Genomic DNA, 25622 nt, shown 5'->3' with positions numbered 1-25622 from the left:
TGAGTCATTTCTGCTCCTGTAAGTGGCCAATACAACTCATTGGTTCACCAAGTTGGACTTCGGTGATTTCTGTACTTTGGTCTGTCGTGGGCTCCCTACCTGGGGCAAGCAGATGTGTGTGTTTCGTCTCCCCAGGAAAAGCTTTATCATCTAACAGCACATATCACCACACCAGCCCAAAAGGTTTTTTGCTTGAGCATGTTGCCGCCCGGCCCCCCACCCCCACCCCACCCCCGCTGCCACTTCTAGTCTGGGACGCCTACCTTGAGGAAAATGAAATTATATCAAACTTTTGTAGTGTTTCCTGCATTTTTTTTCCTCTCTAGGTCAAGAAGAAATTGTTGGCTCTCTCACGTGAGGGAAAAAGAAAGACAGAAGGCAACAAGAAAGGCAGAATGGGGCCATAAGACTTCCCTTTTTGTTAACAAGTGAAAATCTAGGCCGGTGAGATGCCTGGACCAACAAAGGTCCTTGCTGCCAAGCCTGAGCTGGATTCTCAGGACCCGCGTGACGGAAGGAGGGAAACAGTTCCCTTTTGCCCTCTGACTGCTGCCAGGGGGCTGTGACCTCACAAAATAAATAAATGCGATAGAAATTTTAAATATAGAAAAATGTAAAATTCAGGGGTTTGGAAGTAGACCTTGGAGGGAGAGTATACGTAGCATTTGGGTGGCCTTGGGTCCTATCCCAGAAAGTCAGCAAATACTGACTTTCAGAAACAAACAAATAGATAAAGCTAAGGGAGAGCCCAAGGCATAAATTGTGCCATCCACCAAAAGGGATTCGGTGAGTAAAACTGGGTGTGAAGGACCCAGCTAGGCAGGGTGGAATCGGCCTGGAGTCTTAGTCCCCTCGCCTTCCAGACAGGAAGAGGGGCTGGAAGGAGATGCTACCAACACCCCCACAAGGCACATCTGTCCTAACCTCACATTAGTGACTCGGGCCTTGGACCTGCGGGCAAGTTTTGTGGTGTCCTCAGGCACCAGCCTCCCCACCTTTAAAAAGGGAAGGAGACCCTGTCTATGGCAGAGGTTAAATAATACAGAGGAGCTAGAACACAAACATAAGGAAGAGATGTTAAGTAAGACCCACAGGCAGCTTTCTAGGAGCAGCCCAGAGCCCCCGAGAGGAAGCCGAGCCCCATGGGTTGGGAGGGCACATGCATTAGCTGCCACTTGCTTATTGGAATGGACAGTCCTGGACTGTATGGAAGGCCCAGGGCTACTTAAGCAAACGCTTTCATGCAAAGCCTCATCTACACTTTGGCCTGCGACTTCAGTGAGCCTGTTTCTCCCGTCTCCCTCTGTTGTTGAGTTCTGATTACTTCCATCTGGCTGCAGCAGCTCCAGCAGAGTCCCTGAAAAAATAAAACAAACCCCCCTCGCTATACAACATATGCAGCAAGCCTAACGCTTGCATCACTTGTTGCCAACGTGCTCTCAGATGGCGGCGTGAGCGAGCCACAACGAGGGGCGCCTGGGACCCCGGGCACCTGTACTAGCTACCCGAGCAAAGAGGGCCCGCGTGGATCCAGTCCTGCTTCCCATCCACGTGTCTTCCCTCTGCCACGGCTCTCGGAGGAGCCGGGAGTTTTGGGAACAACCAGCGGAGGGCTGAGGGGGGTGGGAGGGAAGGGGGAATTCAGATATTGAAACCAGCAGTGGCAGCGCCTGAGCTCCGGAGCTCATCTGACTTGAGTTAGCAACCCCCCACCCCGGCGCCTTAGAAAAAGTGTTGGCGACTGGCGTGTGCTCTGGTCCCCTAGCTGGAACTTTCCAGTAGGGGTGCTTTATTTCTCCCGAACTGGGGTGGAGGAATCTGCGATATTCCCAGCTACTCTCCTCAAGAGTGGAGTCTGGGTCGTTCGGTGTCTGCCCACCCCACCCCCCACCCCTTCCCGAACCCCTGCTCCCGTCCCCAACTCCCAGCGTTCTCTGGTCCCCTGATGGAACTTTCCAGGAGGGGTGCTTTCTTTACTCAGAGCTGAGGTGGAGGAGAGTCTGTGTTCGCTCGGGGCTATTCCCTCCAGGGTGGTGTCTATCGTCGTCCCCCCCCCCATCTCCAGGGGCGGGGTGCACGCGGCGGGGGCGGGCAGGCTGGGGACGCGACGACCGGGGTGTGCCCAAGCTCAGCGCGCGGGGGCGCTGCGCCATCCCGGAGACGCTGATGGATTGCAGGAGTGCCGGCGTTCGCCAGCCGAGGCAGCACCGCTCCGCGGACTTTTTTTCAAACTCCTCTCATCAATGAGACTTCTAGGAGGAGCGGGAGGCGGCGGCGGCGGCTACAGAGGACGCGGAGGAAGGCGAGGAGGAGCCAGGGGAAGGAGCGTGGGCCGCGCGTCGCATCGCAGCCGCCCAGAGCTGCTGGCTCCGCGTCCTTAGGGACTGCCGGGGTCCCCCGCCCGCCTTGGTGCCCTCCTCTGCCTGCTCAGCCCCGCCCCGGCGGCCTGAGCCCCGGCACTCAGCAGCCCCGCGCCAGCCAAGTTGGGATGGGGCCCTGCAACCACTGCCCGGCGCCCGAGAGGCCACCTGCGTGCTAGAGGCAAACTTTTGTCTCCTCGGTAAAGTTGCATTGGCCTTTCCCCCACCCTCATTTTTTAAAATTTCTTGCTCGTGGTGGCGAAGCACTTCCTAGCCCGGCCAACCTCGGCTGAGATGCTGTGAGGTCTTCGGAGTGTCTCTCGGCCGGTTACCGGAATCGAGATCGTGACACCGATTTAATGGGGGGCAGAGAGGACAACCGTGATTGTTGCTCTGGTCCAGCAGCGGCAGGGCTTAAGGAGGATCTTGGGGCTCAGAACTTGTGGCCGGGGGTCGATTTTATACTGTTGTCCTCCACCTGAGGGGAAAATGTCTCTTGCTCTTCTTGGGTTGCTCGGGTAGGCCGTTCTTTGACCGGTGGCACGGCACTCAGCCTGGAACTGTTTGGGGGCGGCGTGGGGGTTGGGATGCTCCGAAGCTCCCTTAGATGGGCAGCTGGGAGCGCGCCTGCGGGAGTGTGCGGTGTGCTGCCGCCGCCGCCGCCGCCCGCCACTTGGGAATTTGCAACTCCACGTCTCCACGCTGCTAGTCCGCGTTCTGGAGCTCAGTCTTTTCTTTCTTTCTCTCTCTCTCCTTCTTCCCCTTCTTTGAGCCTGTTACCCCTTCCCCCCGCCGCCAGTCTCTACTCTGGGCCTTAGTTCTGGCTTCTTTACTTTCCTCTCCTACCCTAGGTCCCCAGATCCTCTTGACTTTCCGAGTAGATCCACGCGTAATCCTTTGCCGAGGGATCGGTTCCCCCTGCTCCTCACTTTCATCCTCGCCCCCACGTAGCACACCCCCAAGCAATCTCTCAACAAGTATATTTGCTGAGGAATTTGAAAAATCCACTACTGCAACTTGATCTGTGTGTGATGGATGAGGAGCGGCGCGGACAGAGTTGGGCGCCAATCCTATTAAGGGTTTAGAGAGAGGGGAGCGTTTTTTTTTTTTTTTTTTCCTCCCCGGGATAGGGGGAAGGGACCGTGTGGTTGAGTGAGTTCGAGAGGGCTCCGGCCGCGCTGGGAGCTAAAAGTCCACTCAACTCTGCTTCTTTTCAGCCTGGCAGTAATTGCTCTCACTTCCTAGGAAACGTGACTTTTAGAGCTTGGGGAAGCTGAGGATGGAGCCCCTGAGCCTCACCTCGAGTGACCCGGCCACAGAAGCGCATCGAGGTTGTGGGGGACCCCCCAGGGCGCCTCTCCACCCTGGCTCTCTCTTTTGTGTAACTGTCCTGTGGTTCCTAGGGCTGATCCCAGTTGGAGCAGGGTTAGGAAAGACTTTTCTTGGTAGTCTGATCCTTCAGAGTCTGGGAGGGGGTGGGGTCTATACCCCTCTGTTCCCCAGTTAGGGCATCCTTCATCTTGGGGAGAGCTTTGCAGTTCGGTGGCCGCACGGTGTCCTGGCCCCCTGCCCCTCCGCCCTCGCGCTGGGCGTGTGAAGGTTTAATCCTCACAGCTTCAGATAAAGAGAACAGTTGTAAAATGCTCAAATGCTGTTTGCAGACGAGGCTCTGGGGGATGTTGGAGAATTTGAAAGTAAACGTTTCCCTCGCAAGCGGCATAAAATAGTGTTTAAACAAATATTGTATTGGCATGCTCCGGGGGCTCGGTGCCAAAAAAGTAAAGTAAATAAACTGTGAAATCCAAAATATACAGCACGGGGGGATAGCGGGCGGAATAGGCGGGCTTGTCACAAGTCTCCCTGATGCTATCTGTTTGTTCTAGCCACCTCTCCTTCGAGCCCCCTCCCCGCCCATTTCCTCACCTTGGCTGCGGTTTCCCCTGTTGAGAAGGCTTCCGTGTGTCTAGGGACTAGCCCCGCCCGGCCTGGGAGCGGCCCCTGAAAGAGCTCGGTCGGTCTGGAGCGGAGGAGGGAATACATTGTGTTCCTACCTGGATTGGTCTCCCTAACATGGGGCAGACGTTCTGATGCTTGTTTGCTTTGGGTTTGGTGGCTCTCGTTCTCCCAGCTTCTGTTCTGTCCTGGGGCGCTGATCCCAGAATGGCTAATCCAGGCCATGCAGACCCCTCCTGCCAAAGGCTTCCCTTCTTGAAATCTCTTCATCTTGCTTTCGCTTTCTGGAACTTGCAGCTTCTCTCTGGAGGGTTCCATGAGTTGGAACCAGCCTCTTCCGGATACAATTTGTATTCAGATGCTGCCCTGTGGAAAATTGTCTCGTTTGGTGAATTTTTAAGTTAATTATATTTAGGAAGATTTAGAGTGGTTTTGTATGTCCCCCCAAATGCCATGAGGTGTTTCCTGATTGTAGGGGGCTTAAAGTAACACACAGGAAGGGCCTGTGTAGGAGGGAGCCCCGTAGGAGATCCACTCTTGCCTTAGTCCTGTGCCTGAGAGTGAGGCTGACAGGGAGCAAACCCCTGTCCACCCAGGGCTGGGCTCATCCAGGAACTAGTGGGACTGCCATATTGATGAATCCGTTTCTGTTCCCACCTAAGAGGGAACTGATGCGGTGGGAATTTGAACAGAATTCAGACTCACTGAGGTCTCCTCCCAAACTCAAACCAGGCCTTGGAAGTAGGACCACCTTTAAGTTCGTACGGCGTTAGCCACGATGCTCCACTTTGTCAAGATGTTCCTCTCTGGCCTTCTGGCCTTGGGAGCACATTGAGCATTGAGCCCTGAGAGGGGCTGCCCTTTTGAAGTGCTCAGTCCTAAGAGGGGCCCGTGGGGTTACTGATCACAGGCTCATTTCCTAGTTGCTGTGGGGGTCTCAGGGGCTGTGTGTGTAGCTGCCTTGTTTGCACTGCAGACTGAAGAATACACAAATACTTCACTCGTTTTTTGTGCTCCTACAAGAGCCCTGTACACAGTGCAGCCCCTGGGGCTGGATTAGTGAATCCGGGACAGTCAGCAAGCGGGCAGACAAAATTGGATATTTGCCTACACTAAGTACCCTTCTCCTCCCGGAAAACTTCAGTGCCCAGACCCTAGCCATGCCCTTTCAATGAGACCGTGAGGTGGTTGTTGTATGCACTGTGAAAGCTGCCCTGACCCCTCACACCCAGCTGCCTTGTTAAAGCTCAAAAAAACAAGAGTCCAAAACCCTTGTGGGTGCAGCTGGCCTTTTCTGGTACAAACAGCAAGGAGCGGGGTGGGGCCAAGCTGCCCCGCATCTTTAGGCTGCGGGTGGGAGGTCTACCTGTACAGTGCCTGTTAACTGGCCCGTCAGGGGCCCCAGCTAGGTGGACCTCACTGTGGACAGCTGCAGCAGCTGGCCCGGGCCCTTTGAAAGGGAACCCCAGGGAAGCTGTTCCCTCCTTTCTTCTTTTCACCAAGCGTCAGAGGCGTGGACACGTGAAGAATGCCAACTAGAGAAAGACCATGTTCTCGGATTCTAGAGCATCCAGAGAGGCTGAATTCATGATTGGATCTACAGCCTGACTACCCAGATCCAGTGCACACAACTTGCTCTCACTTTTAGAGAACTTGGGGGAAGGGAACGAGTACTCTGAAACCGTTTGCTAAAGGCAGGTATGGGACGAGGCCAGCAGCACTGGCGTCTGACAGACAGGACCCTAGAAGGCCACCCTCTAGATGCTTCCCTGGCTTCCAAATAAACACACCGCCACATTCAGTACTAATCATGACCGCCCCCCCCCAACCCCCCAATTCCAGGGCTTGTGGAAAATATAAATGACTTGGAAAATGAGAACTTTGGTCATTGTTCTGAGATTTTTGAGGACCACGAAAGTGTCCCTAAGTCACTTAAGTATCTAAAATCCTGGGAAAACACAGGGGAGGTGACAGTCCAGGCTTGTGTGGCTTATTGTCCAGATTCTTCCAACAACTTGGAGAAGTCGTAATGTTTCTTCTTAGCTCCCCCCGACCCCCTGGCTTCTTAAATCACATACATGTGCCGGGAAATAACTCTCTTAAGATGTGACCAGACAGTACCCATTAAAATGTTTTTTGAGACTTGGGTTTAAATAGAAGGAATTCATGTGGGGTTGTTTTTCTTCGGTGTGCGTTTCACATGTGTGTTTTAAAGAGGCAGGTTTCTGGGAAGTGTGTTTTAACTGAGTGCTGGGTTTCAACATTAGCATAAGAAAAACACTTTTAGTGCTTTTGCTATTGTCTTGAGTGAGTTAGTACTAATGGGAGGCCGGCTAAGAAGGGTGATGGCCCATTGAGATTCCTCCAGCAGCCCCCGCTCGGTCCTCTGCCTGGGAATCTGGGACCGGCTATCACTTTTATCTTGCTTTCCCCCCATTCTCTGCCCTCTGGGATGCGGTCACTTTTGTCCACGTTTATTGGCTGCTTTCTTCTCTGCAAATCGGTGGAAAATGTAATGCACCCAAAACCAGCAAATGAAATAAAAGAGAACTTTTTAAATTCATTAACAGAGATACTGGGATTGAATCACCTCTTTGGGTGCAGAGGGCCCCAGCCCTCTAGGGAGGGGACTCAGGAAGGCCCGAGGGTGGCCCTGTTAGCGTGGACTCCTCACCCAGGGGAACGTGTAACACTGCTCTTAGGGGCCCCCCAGCCTTTTTCTCCTGGATCCAGGCTTTCAGGGGTTGGCATGGGTGGAGGAGAGAGCCTCACAGCCCGTCCTGCCCTCGGCCTTCCCTGGGACACAGTTAAGTATCTCCCTACCTCCAGACCTGGCTTTCACCCTGTAATTAGGCAAAGCCCCGGGTGTGATTAAGGCTGCTGACTTGGCGGGGCTTGGAGCCCTTTCCCTGTATGAGAGTGAACTCTTGCTCTTTCTTGAATCTTACTGGGCTCTAATACCTCTGGGCTGCCAAGTGTCTCCCCTATTCTTTCTTCCCGTTTTTCTTTTTTCTCCCTCCCTCCCCCTCCTTTCAATCTCTTCTTCCTTCCTTTTCTTCTTTCCTTCCTTCCCCTTCCATCACCTTCCTTCTCCCCTGAACTTCCTCTTTTCTTTCCCCCATCTTCCCTTTTCTTCTCCCCCCACCTCCGCTCTCTTCTCCTTCTGCCTTCTCCTCCCAGCCCCCCTCCCCTTCTTACCCCCATCTTCCCTTCTTTCCTCGCCCTCCTGCTCCTCTTTGTCTCTCCCTCCTCCGCCCCACCCCCGCCCGTCCCGTCCCGCCCCGCCCCGCCCCGCGGAGGCTCCGCCGTCCCAGTGGGGCCGCGCAGGCCGCGTGTCCGGGCGGCGCCGAGCGCGCCCCGTCCGGGGAACATTCCGTGCCCGAGCGCCCGCGGCCTCCCACCTGCGCGCCCGCCCGCCCGCTCCGCGGCGCGCGAACAATGGCCACATTGTTGCGGCGGGTGGCGGGAGCCGCCGGGACCCCTGCTCGTGGCGGGGTAGGAAGAAGGCCAGGGGACCCGGTCGTGGCTCCTGCCTGGGGATGCAATGCCCACCTGAGCCCGGGGCCGCACGGTGTCCCCAGCCTACCTGCCCCTGGGTCTTCTTCCTCCTGCCTTGCGCGGATGCTCAAGTTTAGAGAACCAGAGCGTTTGATGAGAGAGAGAGAGAAACCCGGTCACTAAACTTTTGGTGGTGGTTGAAACTTTCTTTAAGATGTCTGCACACTGTCGCTTGCAAGGCCCCCAAGCTGGGGAGGAATGGGTGCTTCTCGGTGCCATGCCCATTCTTCCTGACCTCTCGGCTCGCAGAAAAAGATCTTTGAACACTTAGGACAGAATGTTTAAAAGAGCATCGTGAGGGGCCCCCGCATAGGCCCCTTTCAGACCCTGCTTAGCGCCCTGTCTTTGTGCCTTGGACAATGAAATAAGTCAGGCCGACTTTGGAGCCTCATTTATAAGAAACTGTAAGGGCCGCTCAAGTACACTTGTGCTAAGTTGAATTGATTGAAATTTAATGGCGGTTAGTGGCGATGAATGGTAATGATTTTCCAGCGTATCTCTGGCATACTTGACATTAATAACTGGAGTGTGTGTGTGTACGAGGCTGAGCCTGCCTCGAGCCTGCCACACACACACACAGGAGGCAGCTGCATTATTCATCTTCCTACAAGCCAGACCCTTCCTCAGATCCTTTCCCTTCTTGCTAGATTGCAGTTGTTTGGATGATTTACACACACACACACACACACACACACACACACCAAACATGGTAGAAGGAAGGAAAGAAAAATCTTTCTCCATTGAGCATGTACATCATGTCAGCATAAATTTGAGCTCAGAATATTTTTTCCAATTCTTACATAAATCAGCTTCTAATATACAGAATGTGATGAGTTTGTTTTAGATGGCATCATGAATTAATGGTATGCAAATCAAAGCCTTGCAGGTGGAATGATTTACTTAATAATTTCAACTTCTAATATTTAGGCTTATTCATTATGTTGGGAGTTAAAAAAAAAAAAGTCCATATTTTTAAGCCTGAGATGGGGAGATTAGTATACAAGTGTTTGAGTGTAGGCAGAGATGGAGGACGGGAAAGAGGGCCTTGATTTGTTACTTTCTTTTGAGAATCTGCAATTGACCAAGCATTGACCTTAGGAGCTAGGGATAGCCCCAGTGTAGTCTGAGGGAAGACAGGAACACATCGGTGTAATTTCAACTGTGAGGACCAAGGAGAGTGCCTGTGGCATTCCTGGGCAGAGGGAGCAGGCTGTGGGGTGGGTTCTGATGCCTCCGAGGGACTCTCACTTCAAGCTATCTGAAGAGTTGATCATTAAGTGCTTGATTATGAGGTGGCAATGGTGTGGAAAATTGGGCCTGAGGACCACCCAGGCAATTCATAGGATTTCTTTTCTTACGTAGGGTGTTTTCCTTTGGGACGAGTGGAGACAGAAAAAGTGGTAGATGGATGGGTTTTGTAGAGAACTCAGGCCCAACCTCTGTGCTGCTCTCGGGAGGATGAAGAGACCAAGCCACGCTACTGCTGGGTGATCCTGGGCACGCTCTGTCTGTGTGCATTGCTTTCTTCATGGCTTTCACCAAGCACCTCACAAATGCAATGTGAGGATGGAAGGGGTTATTTTGGTCTGCAGTTCCAGGGATGCAGCGCATCAAGGCAGAGAAATTACGGTGATGAGTGTTGGTAACAGCATGTGGCATCACAGATAGGAGGTAGAGAGCAGTGACTGCTGGTCCTTAGCTTGTGGCCTCTTCTGTTTCCTACAGTCTAGGACTCCATCCCATGAGATGGTGTCACCCACGTCTAGGTTTTGCTTTCCTACTTCAGTTAACCTAATCCAGAAAATCCCTCACTGATGTGTCCAGAGGCTCTTCTCTTTGGTGATTTTAGATCTTATTGATAACGAGTGTTGGCCATCACATCATAAAGCGGGAAGCTGCTGGCAGCTGCGCCCTGTTTTCCCCGGCAGCCAACATGTCCAGCACTCAGCAGGGGTCGGAGGGAGGCAGGGTGGTGGTGGGGATAACTGGACTCAGGGAAACTGAGGTCTGTGGCAAGAGATCTGCTTCTGCTGTCTCCTGACGGATCCCTCTTCCTGTGCAGCTTCAGAATTCAGGGTATCTCTAGGGCAGTGGATCTCAACCCTCCCAATGTGTGACCCTTTAATACAGCTCCTCAGGTTGTGGTGACCCCCAAACCATACAATTATGTTTGCTGCAGCTTCATAACTGCAATTTTGTTCCTGTAATAAATCATAATTTAAATATCTGATATGCAACCCCTGTGAAAAGGTTGTTCAATGCCCCCCAAAGGGTTGTAACCCACAGGTTGAGAACCCATGCTCTAGGGTAGGGTAGGGGTGGAATGGCCGTGAGGACAATGATGGCCATTTGGTCACTGATGGCTTTTTCACTCTCCTGAAAGCTGAAGGCAGTTTAGAAAGGGCTGACACATAAATATGTCTCGGATCTTTAAAGATGAAGTCAGTGTTTTGACTTTTCAAAAAAAAAAAAAAAAATTGAGGTCGCAGCCGTCCAGTGACAGGTTGAAGGCCTATCACTCAGACATCTCCACGGACAGCCCTGGGCTGTGCCTTTGTGATGCATGGTGTGTGTCCAGGCAGGGACAGAATATTTAGGGCCATCCCTCCCTGTCTTCGTGAGATCAAGGTGAGGGAGGGGACAGCGCTGGTGTGGTTCAGGGACAAGGTATGCTGGCAGTGCCTTGTTTATGTCAGGAGAGAGGAAGTCAGTAGATCAGCCAGCCTCTTAGGTATGCAGATGAGGCGTGGAGCGGGAGGGGAGGGGAGGGGAGGAAGTGAGACGGGATGGGTTTGTCTCCGAGAAGATGAAGTGTGTAATAGACATAATATAGTAGGTTACACTTGCGATATAGTCTGTTCCATGGCTCTTTGTACTGGTAAATGTGAGGAGAGATGTGTGATATGTATATTTATGCGGAAATCCACTTATATCCGTAAAACTGTACCCACCGGCTCTCTGGGAATTGGATTGTTTTCTGATCTTAAGATATATAAGAGATAGGAGTGGAACTGGGGGCTGCGGCTCGCCTGGTGAAGCGCCCGCAAACCTGGGGACCTGCGCTTGGAACCCCAGTATCCGCATAAAAGCCAGGCTTAGCGATGTGTGTCTGTCATCTCAGCTCTGGGGGAGGCAGAGGAGGTGCATCCGAGTTGGACCTGGAGCTTATGGGCCGGCCTAGCCACATCGATGAGCTTCTTGTTTCAGAGAATGAGCTGGAAGGGATGGAATCAGTGGGTAAAGTACCTGCTGCCACTCCTGGCGACCTGAGTTGATCCAGGGCACCCACATGGTAGAAGAAGGAACGGACTCCTGAAAGTTGACCTCTGACCTCTGCGTTGCTGCCTACATGCTCATACATAGCACACACACACACACACACACACACACACACACACACACACACACACACAGAGAGAGAGAGAGAGAGAGAGAGAGAGAGGAATGATAATAATGAATTTGAGGAGGACACCTGCCGTTGACCTCTGGCCTCCTTTACATGTGCACACACATTTACACAAACTTGTGCATACAGCATACACACACACACACACACACACACACACACAGGAATGATAATAATGAATTTGAGGAAGACACCTGCTGTTGACCTCTGGCCTCCTTTACGTGTACACACACATTTACACAGACTTGTGCATACAACACACACACACACACACACACACTAGGAATGGCATAATAAGGTCAGAATGAGAAACTAGGGGAGTAGCGGCAGATCTGAGGCTAAGGCTTCATAGATTGTCTCCAAGTGGGGCTCCTGGGCCACTCAGATGAGGTTCAGGTAGGAAGCCCATTAAGTATGCATATTCTCAGGCCCTGGGGAGAATCTATGACATTAGAAGTTTGCTACAGTGGGCCTTTATCAAGGTGGATGATGTGAGATCAACCATTTTTAAAAATTTTTTTTTCAAGACCAGGGTCTCATGTATCTCAGGATGTCCTCAAATGGTTATTGTCCCCATGACCATTCACCACCACCAACCAGTCACTATACCCTGGAGCAGTGGTTCTCAACTTGTGGGTCGCAGCCCTTTGGGGAGTTGAACAACTTTTTCGAAGGGGTTGCAGTGAGATATCCTGCCGTCCACGTGCTGAGACTGTAGATGTGTGCAACCTTGCCTGATGTATGCTGTGCTAGGGCTTTGTCTATGCTTAGTGAGTGTTCTACCCACCGGGGCTGTGTTCCCAGGTATTGCCGCCGTGAGGTTCAGGTCAGTGCAGGACTGCATTCTCAGCAGATGGGGAGACTTCCTCCCGCCTTGTCCACTGTTGCTGGGTGTCATGGCCAAGCAGATTAAGTTGCTTCTGGACCAATGTAGCACAACGAAGTGGTCTCTAGAGTGTGATCTCTCTCATGGGGCAGAGGCCAGGCTGGAAGGTCAGTCTGGTGGGCAGCACAGTCCACCTGAGGATTAGCGTTCCTGGAATGGTGGCCTCGTCAGTCACTGCAGTCCTGATGGCAGCAGTGCGGGTTTCCTTGTAATTTAATTTCTGTTGCTGCCATAAAAGATTCTGGCAAAAGGCAATTTCGCAGAGAAAAGGTCTATTTTAGACTATAATTCCAAGTTTTAGCTCATTATTGTGGGGAAGTCAGGGTGTGAGGACTTAACAACCCGTCACATCACAGAGTCAAGAGCTGAGAGAAATAAATGCATGGATGTTGCTTGCTTTGCTCACGCGTCTCTGAAACAGTTAAGGAGTCTCTACCTAGGGAATGGTATCACTCACAGTGGACTTCATCCTCCTTTGTCAAGTAACAATCAAGACAATCCCCGACAGACATGCCCACAGGCCAACCTGACCTACATAATTTCTCAGTTAAGACTTTCTCACCAAATGGTTGTGTAGGTTGTGTCAAATTGACAGTTAAATTGCCTGACCAGCCTAGTCTGTTAAATACCTGAGGTTCTGTTCATGTGGGTTAGCTTGGGGTCCTCTGATATGTACCATCAGGCACTGTAGTCTGTTCATGTTAGAAGTACACATGAGTAATAAACTCCGGAACAAATCAAAGAAGAAAACATTTCACCTTGGTGTGTGCATACATATGAGTGTTCCTATATTTGTGGGTGCATGTGTCTGTTCGAGTTCTGGTGAAGTCCAGAGGTCAATCCCAGCTGCTGCTCTTAGGCATTGTCTAGCTTTTTGGGGGACAGGGTTCCTCACTAGCCCGAAGCTTGTCAAGTGTGCTAGGCTGGCTGACCATCTCAAGGGTCCACCTGTCTCGTTTCCCCAGCACAGGGATTATAAGTTTGTACCACCACTCCTGGCTTTCAATTTTATTTTGATTACATTTATCTATTTATTTTGTGTATAAATCTTTGGGGGGGGCATGCCATGAATGCCACCGTATGGATGTGGAGGTCAGAGGACAACTTGTGATAGTCAGTTCTCTCCTTCCACCTTGGGGGTCTCAGGAACCAAACTCAATTGGACAAGCTTGGCCGCAAGGGCCTTTACCTACTGAGCCATCTGCTGGCCCACACCCGGATCTTTACGTGGGATCTAGAGATGGAGTTCAGGTCTTCATGCTTACAAAGTGAGCACTTTACTGCCTGAGTTACTGCCCAGGCCCAAGAAGAAACTGATAGGCTGAATTTGTGATGTAGGGACCAGTCCTCATCATTGGTCAGGTGGTGGCTGTCAGGGAGAGTCCATAGGATCACAGAGCAGGATTCTCGCCTGACTGCATTTATGGAGTTGTGCCCCACTCAGACCCCCAAGAGTAGATTTGTAAAAGAGGCAGAGAGGCAGAGGCAGGAGGAGTAAGGATTTAAGGCCGTCCTTGTCTCCAAAGGGAGTCTGAGGCCAGCCTGGGCTACATGAGACCCTGCTTCAAAGCAACAACAAAACAGGCAGGGGGCAGAGAGAGGTCTCTGTACATAAATCTGCATCCATCCACCCTCCCTCCACCCATCCATCCATCCCTCATCCACTCCACTTGTCTATATGATGTAGACTGAAGATCTGAGGCAAAGCCTGAATGGCCCACTTAAAGCAAACAGTGGGCGGGCTGGAGTCAGGTCTGCTGGACCTGTCTCTTAAGTTCTCACCTATGTGATGTTTTGAGGACATGCATGAACCCGGGACCCTGTCCTACCAGTAGCTCCCGAGAGCTTCCCTAGGAGCAGCCCAGGTCAGCTGGGAGCAAGGACAGGCCAGGGATATCTGACAAGGTCAGGAGGCATTTTGGCACAGCTGGCTTTGTGGATAGTATCAAGTGGGTAGAGACCATGACGAGAGGTTGTCCCACCCAAATGTCATAGTGTCAAAGTGCCACTAATGGGGAAGCTTGGGTGGGTGATGGTCACCAGCAAAGCCTGCCATAGGTGTCCTTGCTGACTGACATCCAAGTTGCTGCTGGTGAGGTAGGTATCTAGGAGTCTCTAGTGTGGAGTGTGGCAGCAGGTAGCGGTTCCTTACATACTCACCTGGAAGCTATAAGTGTCTTTTCTGTCCCCTGTATTTGAAATGGTTTGGCCCATGCCATCAAAAGGAGTTCCTTGTGTAATCCATCAGCCAATCAGCTGACATTTACTGGAACATCTGTTAGGTGTCTGGTGCTGATTAAACTTAGGCACCACAGGCACATCTTGCTAGCCTGGCTTAGCACCCAGCAGCTGAAATCCCAGACTTCTCCTCGAATCTCGTGGGGGAGCTGGGCTATGTGGGAAAGCTAGGGTGATTGTGAAAGGTGACTGTGTGGGGACATCGCTCAGGGGTAGGGATTCCACAAACCAGTGTCCCAGGGAAGCTAGGTGTGGCTGTTTTCCTGGCTGCAGGCTGGCAAGGTCCCTAGGTCATAATAGATTTGGGGTGGGTTGTCCCTGGGAGCTCTTAGGCAGAGGAAGCAAGTCCTGGGTCATCGCCGAGTCTGGGTCTTTGCCTGTCACTCCTTCAAATTAAAAAAAAATTATTATTACTATGTACGTATGCATGCATGGTGTGTGTCTGTGTACTTGTGTGCCATAGAGTGATTTGAGATCAGAGGTCATACCACGTGGGTCTGTAGGACAGAATTAAGATAAATCAGGATAGTGGAGGCGCGTCTTTACCTGCAGAGCTGTGTTACCACCACCTTGCCGTTCAGTTTGTTTTGGAGACAGTCTCACTTCGTAGTCCTGGTTGACCTGAAATCACTATGTAGACGAGGTTGGCCTTGAACTTGTGGGGTTTCTCTTGCCTCTGCCTTCAGCTCTGGGATGATGAGTGTGTGCCATTGTGCCTGGCTTGCTCAGGATCTTCTACTTAACCAAACAGTTGTGCTGGGCAGACCAGCAGAGTGGTAGAGAGCGAGGCTGGCAGGGCAGGACTCTTGGGGCAGATGCCGAACAGGATACAGCCTCTCTTTGGTGTGTGAGGTGGAGATTTGCCCAGAGATGCCCCAGAGGGCAGCTTGTGATGCACGTGGCATTGCTGATATGTGCATACTTATGACTCGGGTGGTGAAATGTCAACATGCTGCACATCCAGAGGTGTCCTGGGACTAGACCGCTGGGTGTATTGATGTTTTTTGTTTTGTCGAGGCAGAGTTCCTCTGTATAACAGCCCTGGCTGTTCTGGAACTCTCTCTGTAGACCAGGCTGGCCTCAAACTCACAGAGATTTGTCTGTCTCTGCCTCCCAGTACTGGGATTAAAGGAGTGCACCACCAGTACATTGAATAGTGTTTTTTATTTATTAATTTTGAGATATGGCCTCATGTAGCCCATCCTGGCCTTAAGCTTGCTATATAGCCGAGGATGACCTTGAAGTTCTCACCTTCTTGTCTCTTCTTGAGGGGATTGTTATAACAAGAGTGCACCACCCTTCCAGGTTGATGTAGTGCTGGGGTTGTGTTCATCCTCAGGGGGCCCATCCCCAACTGTGCCAACAGCCCCAGCCCTGACTTGCTTTGGTGTGGGGGTCCAACACAACTGTAGAAAAGAAGGAATTCCTAGCAGATGTGTACATCCCTCTTCTTACCTTGCCAAACCCTGTCTGTCGGTGGGGGTGGGGTGGGGTGGGGTGAGTGGCTGCCCCTACCTGTTCCTGACTCCTTCCTGAGGATAGCTCCCCCAGGACAATCTGTTGGGCCTGTTGGAGGGAAAGACTGGTGGGATATGTGGAGATAGGATGAGATTGGTCCTCTATTATCTTCAGGAACGGCTTTAGTGATTCAAGGGCAGTAATAGTCATGTGGACAGCATCCATCCAGTCATCCGCCACTATTCATTCAGTATCATCTATCCCTCCAAGTGTCCATCCTTCTCCCACTCCCAACCACTCCTCCTTCCATCTCCTTTCCACCTGCTCATCTCCCCAGCCTTCATCTACTCTTGCATCCATTCACTGTCCATCCACTTATCCAACCTTCCATCCTTCCTCCACCCATCCGTTCATCCACCTCTTTCTATCCTCCCTCCCCTTGCTTATCTTCCACCCCCTTTATCAGTCCATTGGTTGTTCATTCATCTACCCTCCCACCCATCCAGTCTTCCATTATCCATCCACTCATCCATCCAGCCTTCCGTTCTTCATCTATTCATTCATCCATCTTTCCAATTCTTCATCCACTCATCCATCCATCATCCTTCTTTCCATCCACCCATCCTTCCATTTTCCATCCTTCCACTATCCACCCACTGTTTATTTTCCCATCCTTTCATTCTCCTTTCACTCTTTAGTTATCTACTTCTGACTACAGGGATTTTAAAGGCCTTTTGTGTTGATGTTCCGTGTGCCTTCTTCCCCATTGATGAGGTCAATGATCACTCCTTCTGTGGAGTTCTTCCTGTTCTAGCCCTAGGCTTTCATGTCTCCCTGAGGTTTTCTTACTTAATAGCACTCATTAATATTGTCTTTTTATTATCTGTTTATTTGTACTTAGTGTTTAATAAATGAAGTGTGTGTGTGTGTGTGTGTGTGTGTGTGTGTGTGTGTGTCCACATGTACAAATATGGAGGCCAGAGCAATATATCAGATGTCTTTCTGTGCCTTATGGTCTTGAGACAGTCCTCTCATTGATCTGGAAGCTCACCCAGCTAGGCTGATCTCAGGATGTCTGATTGCTCCCTGCAATGTTAGGGTTAGGGCACATATACCTTGCCTTTTACTCAGTGAGTCTTCCAACTTTCTCTAGCCCCTGGTAACAGTTTTTGATGAGGCATGTGGATATACATTCCCGTAGCTGAAGTTTTCCTGTGTCCCGCCTGGTCTGTAGCTGCTCAGACCCAAGTAAATACACAGAGGCTTATATGAATTAAACCTGTATGGCCATTAGCTCAGGCTAACTACTGACTAGCTCTCACACTTAAACTCAGTCCATTTCTGTTCATCTATATGTCACCACGTGTTCCATGGCTTTACCTGTGTGCCTTTACATGCTGCTCCCTGGATGGTGGTTTGTTTCATAGAATAATTCATTCTTGTCGGTCTGTCTCTCTTTCCTTGTTTTTATCGTGTGTCTCTGTGTAGGAACATTGATGCCGTGAAACTCCTGCAAAGCTTTCAGGAGTTGACTCTCTCCTGTCACTGTATGGTTTCTGGAAATCAAACTCAGGTCCTCAGGCTTGGTGCCATCTCAGCAGCCCATTTCTGTCACCCTAAAACTGTCACAGTCAGTGTCCGGAATTTACAATTTCTCTGTTTGAGATTAGAAAGGGTTCTATTTGAGTTTTCAGACTCCTTGATGCTTTTTACCTTGACCTTGATTACCTGATGGAGACTGCCACACCCCTGAATTCTCAGCACTTGCAGGATCTGGCCAGCCTGAGGCTGTGTGTGGGGTGTCTGCTGGTGCCTGGCCGTGAGTCCATGGGTTTTACACAAGCCACTGAGTCTTTATGGTGTTGATGGCGTTGCTCAAGTTCCCAAAGATAAGATGTCAGTGTCATAACTCCCTCTTGCTCTGGGGTTCAGCTCTGGCATATTCTCCCCAGAAGGTAGGGGTGGGGGTAGAGGAAGAGAGAGTGGAGGGATGTTATGGGTAGGTATGGGCACAGCTTGATCTGGGCCTAGAAGATTCCAGTAGTCCAGAATGTGGCTCTGTGGTCAGGCTTAGTCTTGTTCCTTTACTGCTTGCTCCAAGAGGAAGCCCACCCACTCCCTGCTATGGTCACTGGCTCTCTGAAGGAAGGCTATAAGCATTTCCTTTGGGCTGTCCTCCCCACCCACCACCCCTCCCCCACCCCCACGCAGCCTAGGCTACCACATGGGCAAGTGTAGATATGGCCTCTTGTTCAGTGATTGCTTGGAAAGGGATTATTCAGCTAGAACTGGGTGCTTCAGCTGGGACATGCCACTGGGGCAGGGGGAGGGGGCGGGGGCTTGGCTCAGAGCAGACACTGGAGACAGAGTATAAACAAATGAGGGTACCTGGAGGGCTGGGGTGGTAGTAGCTTAGTTAGCAGAGTGCTTGCTCATCGTGGAGAAAGGTTCAGTCCCCAGCTCCACATAAACTAGTCATGGTGGTGCACACCTGTAATTCCCACACTTGGAGTTGGAGGTGGGAGGATCAGAAGTTGAAGATCCAGCCGGGGAGATCACTTGCAAGTATGAGGATCAAATCCTCAGCACTCAACAAAGCTGGGCACGGCCATGAGCACCTGTAACTCTAGCAGTCTGGGTGGGTGCCCAGGAGGACCACTGGGTCTTGCTGATGCCAGTCTAGCTCCAGATTCAGGGGGAGACCCTGCCTGAAGGGAATAAGGCAGAGAGTGAGAGCGCAGGGTACGTGATGTCCTTTTTAAGAAATATATATTTTGTATTTTATTTTGTGTATGTGCATTTTACGTACATGTATATATCTGTGCACCACATGCATTCCTGGTGCTTTCAGATGCCAGACGAGGGCATTGTTGGATCCCCTAGAACTGGAGTTACAGACAGCTGTGAGCCGCTAGCTGGGTGCTGACAATCAAAACAAGGTCTTCCCGGAGGACAGTCAGTGGTGCCTTAACCACGCCCTTCTCTCCATCCCCTTCTTAACCCATTCCCTGTCCCCCAACACAGACAACACACACGCACACACACACCCTTCCCACCTGAAAGAACATTTTTGTTGTTGAGACAGTCTCTCTATTATGTAACTCTGGCTGTCCTGGAGCCCCCTGTGTAGACTAGGCTGGCCTCTAACTCACAGAGATACTCTCATCTCTGCCTCCCTAGTGCTGGGAATGAAGGTGTGCACCACCATGCCTGGCCCACAAAAGAACCTTAATACAATGTTTTAAAGTTCAGCATCATCATCAGCTCTAAAGGTCTGAGGTCAGCTTGGGCTACATGAGCCCATGTCTTAGCCTTTCTCAAAGCAAACAAAGAAACAGGGATGACTGTGGCCCCCTCTCATAGGGGTATGAGGATGAAAGCATTCATGTGTGTCAAGTGCCTGGTGCATGATGGACACATAAATCTGGATTATTAATATTAAAAAGACAGCCCGGGTAGCTCAGGTCATTTGGCAATTATATCACACTATTGGCTACTTAAACTACAGTTAAACACAGTCCTCACTCTCAAGAGCGTGTGCTGCGGGTGTACATGGTGATTCCGGCCTTGCCGGGCCTTCAGAACTCAGCAGGTGCCAGATGTTATCTTGGCAGTGAACGTCGCACCATACAGCACCAACACCACAGTGCCGTGTGCCTCCTTTCTCTCCAGGAGAGGGTCGAGGTTTGGCAGGGAGAGTTTCTTTTTTTTCCCAACTTCCTTTTCATTTTCTTTTTTTTCCTGTAGTTTTCTCTCTTTCTTTTTTTGGACAGGGTGTCTTAGGTAGGGTTTCTGTTGCTGTGGCAAAACACCATGATCATAAGTAACTTGGTCTTACAGCTTGTAGTTTCTCATCCAGGGAAATCGGGGCAGGAACTCAAAGCAGGAACCTGGAGGCAGGAACTGATGCAGAGGTCATAGAAGAATGCTATTTACAAGCTTGCAACCCAGGACCACATCTCAGGAATGTCCCCACCCACAGTGGGCTGGGCCCTCCCACATCGGTCACTAGTCAAGAAAATATCTCATAGACTTTTCCACAGGCCAGTCTCACGGGGGCATTTTCTCAGTTGAGGTTCTTTGTTCCGAAACGGCCCTAGGTTATGTCAACATGACATAAAACTAGCCAGCACTGAGGCTCTCATGTAGCCCAGGCTGGCCTCAAACTCAGTATGAAGCAGAGGCTGGCCTTTAACTGGAGAGCCTCTTGCCTCCATGTTTTGAGAGCTGGGTGGTAGGCATAAAACACTATTCCTGGCTGGAGACCAGGTCCAGGGCCTTGTGCGTGGTGAGGAAGGCTCTGTCTGTTGAGCCACACCCCAGGCTTACTCTCTCTGTCTCTCCTGGTGTTCACCCTTCCAGCTGAGCTTTAAAAACTTTACATTTGTTTATTGTGTATGTGTGCATGCAAGTACATACTTGTGGTGACCTGTAGGTCAGAGGGCAACTGGGCGGAGTCCGTGCTCTTCTGCAGTGTGGGTCTCTGATCAGACTCCGGACATCAGGCCCGGTGACAAGCGCCTCTGCGTGCTGAGCCGTCTCACAAGCCCCTGGTGCTTCAAAGATTCTCTGCGAGTTGGCAAAATGGCGGTATTTCTTCCTTCTACCCCTCGGCTTTGCTGGGGACTCCAGTTACTCGTGTGTTAGGGATTGCTCCACAGCTCACAGGCTCTTTTCATTTCTAATTCATTTTTTTTCTCCCTTTCCTAGTAGATAGTTGTCGCCACTGTTTCATCAGATTCTAGAAGGCTCTCCCGATGCGGTCACACCCAGTGTAGCTCTAGAAGTTTGATGGGTCTTTTTAATGTCTTCCCAGTTTCTTAAGTCCTTGAACATGTGGTTTCTAGTTAGAGCAACTTCATGCTCTTCTCCGCACATTTTAACACTGTCTTCTCTGACTCAGGGATCATTTACTTATTGCTTTATTCAGTATCGATTACATTTTCCTGCCTTCTTAGCATGGGGGGGGGGCACATGCCTGGGGGGGGTCTTTGGTGGATGCTTGATACTATAGTTTTGTGTGGTCAATTGGTTAACATTTGTGTCTTCCTGAAAGTCTTCTTCGGCTTTCACTCTGAGATGTGGATCATTTGCTTGGGGGTAGGGTGGGGTGTGTGGAGCAGGGTCTCATGGAGCCCAGGCTGATCCTGACCTCCCAAGTGCTGGGATGATTCGTATGCTGCTGGGGATTGAATCTGCAAGCCTTTCGCTATCTCCTAGCTCTACTCCCAGCTCAGAAGTTTAGTCTCTGAAGTGTAATAGACAGGCTGGGGCTGGGGGGCAGTGGTGGCTCACAGTCAGTGACTCTTCTGTGTCGAGGCAAAGTCCTTGGACGCTCGGAAGCCAATACTTTGCGCACTGTGCCCTCTGAGGCCTGGCTGATGGGGACGGCACTGGCCCTTTGTATGTGCGTCAGACACTATTCTCTGGCATCCTTTTCCTCTGTACCCTGGGAAGAACAGAATCTGCTGAGGATATTCTGCAGGGTCTCAAGATCCCCGCGCCTCCATGTGGCGTACCCAGTCACCAGTTTGAATCTCCCCTCTCCGAGGTTGTCATGCAAACCCCGGCTCCCTTGGACCCCTCAGGTACTGGACTTTCTCTCCTCCACTCAGCCGGCACTGGAACTGGAAACTCTCTCCCGACAGTAAGCCGGGCCTCGTAGGGCTCACCTCCCTTCACTGCCTGGCATGCTGGAAATGTTTTGTCTGGTTTTTTGGTGGTTTCGGGTGGGAGCCTAAATCTGGTCCCTGTTATTCATCTTGGCCAGCAGTGGGACATTTAATTTGCATTTTTTCTCACGAGGAGGGCCGTTCCAATTCGCAGTGGTGGAAAGTATTTCACGGTCCTGTGGTCCTCACCCTGAGTGTGTTTGTGGAGGGTGTGAGGAGCTGACATCTGGGAGGGCCAGGGACACCTCACCTCCATCCCTGAAGCCGAGGCCTCAGAGAACATGTGTGGGCCGGAGATTTGTGTTTTACTCCGAGTACCGCAGGCAACCTCAGCAGCTTGTCCAAGGGCTGAGCGTGGGAGCCTCATCAGAACTACAAAACCCCAGAGCGCTCGGGCTTGCCAGCAAAGGCACTCGTTCAAGATGTTGTCATGGGGAGAAAGGGGTAAGCGGAAGTGGGAAGGGCCTGCTGTGAATGGCGCTGGCTGGGAGGCCTGGTTTGCTCCCCCTGACTGGGCCTCTCAGGCCTGGCTGCAAGACCCTGGGCTTTGTCTCACCCTTCCCTGTGATGGAGGGCTGGGGCCTAGGCACAGATGTTGTGCCTGAGCCTCCAGCCTGACTGTAAGCTCAGGAGAGAGGAAGCGGGTCTCTCTGGAATGTCTGCACTCAGCTGTAGGAATGGAAAATATCTGTTCGGCCTGCGGCCTTGAGAGGGTGGCTGAAGAGGCTGTAAATCATCCACAGGCTGGGAGAGCTGCCTTTGGTCCTCTGTGGCCTGAAGACAGGGCCGTGGGTGGGCCCTGGGGAGCCCCCTGTCCAAATGCCAGGCTAGGCCATCATGACCACTGTATGGAGCCGGAAACACAGAGAGTCAGAGTTGAGGGTCAGTGGGCTCTGGGGATCTGCAGCTCCAGGCTTCTGGTTGGCTGTGAGGGAGATGGGGTAGTGATGACTCGTCCAGGGCTGACCCAAGGCTGAGGCCCAGCTGGCCTTCCCTCCTCTCCAGAGAAAAGGGAAGCAGGGAAAGGATGGTGGCTGAGCAAGCACTCCTCTGCCGTGTGCGTGCGTGCGTGCGTGCATGCGTGTGTGTGTGTGTGTGTGTGTGTGTGTGTGTGTGTGTGTGCAGGCACACGGGTACTAGGATGTGTTTGTGGAGGTCAGGCGGCAACCTCGGGTGAGGGAACACTGAAATTACAGATGTGTGCTTCTTCACCCAGCTGTTCGTAGGATCTGGGCATCCTAACTCAGGCCATCATGCTTGTGTTGTGAGGCCCTTACCTACAGAAGCCTCTCCAGCCCCTCCAAGGCCTCCTTTGTAAAGTGTGTGTGTGTGGGTAGGTGGGGGAGGTTCTATGTCAGGAGTAGGTTTTATCCTCAAGGGGTCTGGTTTTACTTTCCCAGGCTCTCTGACTGTCTGGGCTTTTCCAGGGCTCTCATTCTGTCCCTAAGAGATGATTGCATTCACAAGCATATGGAGGAAAGAGAGGTGTGTGTGCACATCCGCGTGTGTGGCGTGTTCTCTGGTGTGTGTGAGGAGAAGATCAGACGGCTTGGGCCATCACTGTCCGCTTCATTCCTTTGAGACAGTCTCTCACTGAATCTGGAAGTAGCAAGTCCCAGCAGTCCGTCTGTAACTGCCCCCCATCCCCATCCCCCTACACACTGGGGTTACAGGCAAACCTGCTTGTTTTGGGTAAGTCCTCAGTTGAGAGACACAGCAAAATATTGCAGGTACCAGGGACTTCAGTCAGATGGTTCTGTAGCTAGAGGCCCTCAGTGAGACGAGGATGGTGACCGAGTGGACACCGCCTTCCCGCTCTGTCACTAACCTCTGAGAAGCACCTGAGACGGGCTGGTTGTGTGACCTTGGGACAGGCCTTTGCCTCCTGGGTCTCAGTGCTATCTCTGTCCCATGAAGGGGACATGCCGCTGGAACCTGTCCCAACTTTAGGACTTCTTAGAGGCTTGCTTGCGCTGGGATTTGAGTCCTTCATGGGTGCCAGTTCAGAGAGTGCAGTGCATGGGGTCTGAGATGTCTGAAGACTCTCCCTGGGCATCTCCCTGTTTTGAGGGCATTCCCTGAGGGAGGTCGGGTCATCTCTGATTTCCCGAGAGTGTGTTTAGAGTTTGAGTTGGCTTTCCCCTTACTAGTGTGTGAAGTTCTAGTTGCAGGCTTGTGCTGGTGATGTGACCACACTTTAATCATCACCTGATAGCTGGAAACGTGGCTTAGTTGGTAGTGTTTTCCCAGCACACATGAAACCCTGGCCAGAACTGCACATATTGGGAGTGGTGGGTATGCTTGTAACCCCAGCACCAGGATGGTAGGCACAGGAGGAGCAGGAGTTCAAGGTTGTCCTTGGCTACATAGAGAATTTGAGGCCAGCCTGGGCTACATAAGACTCTGTTTTTTGTTTTTTATTATTTTTTTAAAAATCATTACCTGAGTCCCTTCGTGACTAGTCTCCTTGAGCCCCTGTTAGACCAGCCACAGAGCACCCCCTGATTACCCCCCACCCTAATCCTTGTTGCCGGACCCCTGAGGTCTACCTATTCCTCACCACACTTCACCATCTCTTTTCATTCCCTCCTCCTTCCCAAAGTTCCGTGTCTCCCTTCTTGCAAAAACCAAAACAAAACTTGCCTCTGGAATGCTGCCCCTTCATTCCTGTTTGTTAGGCATGCTTTCTCCAGCTCAGGCTGTCCTGGGAAGGTCCTCTGACCCTGGATACCCTCTTGTGTAATTCTGCTGGGTGGATGGGGAGGCTGTGGAGGTGGACCTGCCCTGTACAGGGCAAGGAGGCCCATGGGAAGGAGGAGGGATAAAGGTCGGCCCGGGCCACACCTTAGGCTTGCAGTGGGAAGGTGGTACCTACATCCCTGTGCCTTCCTTACAGTTGGGGGCCTTTTCCTCTTGCTTTTGCCCAGCCCCATCCTGTCCTTCCTTTTCCCATGCATTCTTCCAACCATTCTTCTACTCTTCCATGTGTTCATTCTTTCAAGTATCCATCCATGCATCTACCCATCCACCTACCTATTCATGCATGCATCCATTCATCCATCCATCTATATGCCCACTCTCCTTCCTCCTTCCTCCTTTTCCTCTTTCTCCTCTTTCCTCCCTCCTCCTTTCTATTTATTCATCTTCCCACCTGCCCATGTGTCTGTCCTGTCTGTCCATCTCATCCAGCCCATCCACCCTTCTATCTGTTCACCATCATCCAATCAACAAACATTTACAGAGCACACGTGGCTGCGATTTAAGGCTGCATGAGCACGACCTCAGAGCTTCAGTGGAGGATGGATTTTTAAGGAGTGGGACTATAGGAGGTGACCAGGGAGTCACCCTGAGACAGACAAAAAGGCCTTCCTGTGGAGAGGGTGCCATGGGTAGGTTAGGCTCAGTTCCAGTATCCAGGTGCCCGGTACCTTGTCCATCAAAGGAGAGCCTGTGAAATGAGGTCTTTGGTGCCTTTTCCACTTCAGCAATAGTGTGATATTAGAGAGGCATCTTGAGAACTCTTGGCTCTGGCATAAGTGAAGTCTTAAACTAGTGTTGCTAGCTCCTTCCACTGAGAATCAGAGAGGGAATCGAGGCCAAGATTTGTGCTTGGTAAGACAGAGAAGAAGAGGCATTCTAGGAGGCAACTGCAGTTTCTGGGGCCTGGCATGGTGTGCCTGAAGATATGACTCTGCTTCCTTCTAGCCATGGCATGATATCCCCTTTTATGAGATAGCTTGTCATCACCTCGATTGACTTATGAGGTCCCACATCTCTGTGTGTTCTGTTTACCAGAAAGAGCCATTGGTGTGCATTAGCCAGCCTCAGAATTGGTGAATGGATGAATCGGAATGACACTTGTTGGGGTGAGGGATCCCATGAAGGCCCTGAATGGCTGGGCTGTTCATAGAGAAGTCTTGGGGTGGGAAAAGGATGATCATTTGTAAGTCTTGGCAGGCTTGCTCTGCTGAGTAAGTGTGTTAGTGCCGGTCACGGCCAAGTGCCCAGGCTGGGGTCTTGGACCCTGGGAGTGCTCCAGGACTTGTGCTGTGGGTCAGCCTTCCACCCCAGCAGGAAGAGGGGCTTCCTTG

General features: G+C 51.5%; 1 protein-coding gene across 1 annotated transcript in view; it reads left to right on the top strand.

Moving 5' to 3' along the window:
• Window positions 1-2283: 2283 nt before the first annotated feature.
• The window catches only part of Gli2 (GLI family zinc finger 2), a 239491-nt gene continuing 216152 nt past the window's right edge, over window positions 2284-25622 (top strand). Inside the window, exon 1 of the mRNA XM_076547213.1 lies at window positions 2284-2560. The gene's annotated coding sequence lies outside the window, so the exon portion shown is untranslated. The remainder of the gene's footprint in view (window positions 2561-25622) is intronic.

Source organism: Peromyscus maniculatus, chromosome 11, assembly GCF_049852395.1.
Source record: "Peromyscus maniculatus bairdii isolate BWxNUB_F1_BW_parent chromosome 11, HU_Pman_BW_mat_3.1, whole genome shotgun sequence".
Lineage (NCBI taxonomy): Eukaryota > Metazoa > Chordata > Mammalia > Rodentia > Cricetidae > Peromyscus > Peromyscus maniculatus.
Note: the sequence above shows the minus strand (reverse complement) of the source record. Positions and strands in the feature narration are given on the sequence as shown.